Source organism: Galeopterus variegatus, unplaced genomic scaffold, assembly GCF_000696425.1.
Source record: "Galeopterus variegatus unplaced genomic scaffold, G_variegatus-3.0.2 Scaffold12252, whole genome shotgun sequence".
In the NCBI taxonomy this organism is placed as follows: Eukaryota; Metazoa; Chordata; class Mammalia; order Dermoptera; family Cynocephalidae; genus Galeopterus; species Galeopterus variegatus.
The window spans coordinates 26,570-27,496 of NW_007738363.1; positions in this window are offsets into that span (position 1 = coordinate 26,570).

Below are 927 nucleotides of genomic sequence, written 5' to 3' on the forward strand. Positions count from 1 at the left end.
AATAGAGCTGCAATGAACATGGGAGTGCAGGTATCCCTTTGACATGATGATTTCCATTACTCTGGGTATATACCCAGAAGAGCTTACACAAATTTGGAGGCCCTCCTTAAGAAAATGTAGACTCATAAATACACAATTAAGTACAGGGACCTAAGCAAGTGAAGGTCCCTAAAGGTAGAGTTTAATTAGCTTTACAGTAAATCCACCTCTGAGTGGCTGCTGCTTTCCAGGCAAGATTTGCCTAAAAAGGACCATTAGAGACTTATGTAAACAGGTATTGTCATATTGTAATTGACTAAATGGTCTGAAATAAGTTTAAAATATCTTGCTATACTATCGGCTATGGATAGTCATGAAGGGTTGAGAAAAGGGAGAGGGGAATATTTGTCGGAGTTATCCAAAAAGGCTTCACAAAGAAGGTATAGCCAGACTTGAAAGGAAGGGTAAGACTTGGAAAGGCAGAATGAAGGAAGAGGCTATTCCTGGTGAGGGATCCACATATGCAAAGTCCTGAAAGCAGGAATGAGCAGGGCATCTGGGAAATGCAAGGACACTTGGACTAGAACTAAACTTAGCATGGGGGAACAATAGAAGATTAGGCACAGACAAATGATGAAATTGTCCTGCTGAGATGCCAGAGTAAGGCATTTAGATTTGATCTGATAGACCAGGAGTCAGTGGTCAGCAAACTACATCAGACAGCAGGCGAAGGGCTGGCCCGTGGCTCACTCGGGAGAGTGTGGTGCTGATAACACCAAGGCCGCGGGTTCGGATCCTATATAAGGATGGCCGGTTAGCTCACTGGCTGAGCGTGGTATTGACAACAGCAAGCCAAGGGTTGAGATCCCCTTACCGGTCATCTTTATAAAAAAAAAAAAGAAAGAAAAAAGAAAGCAGGCCAAATCTAGCCCATCTTCTATTTTTGTA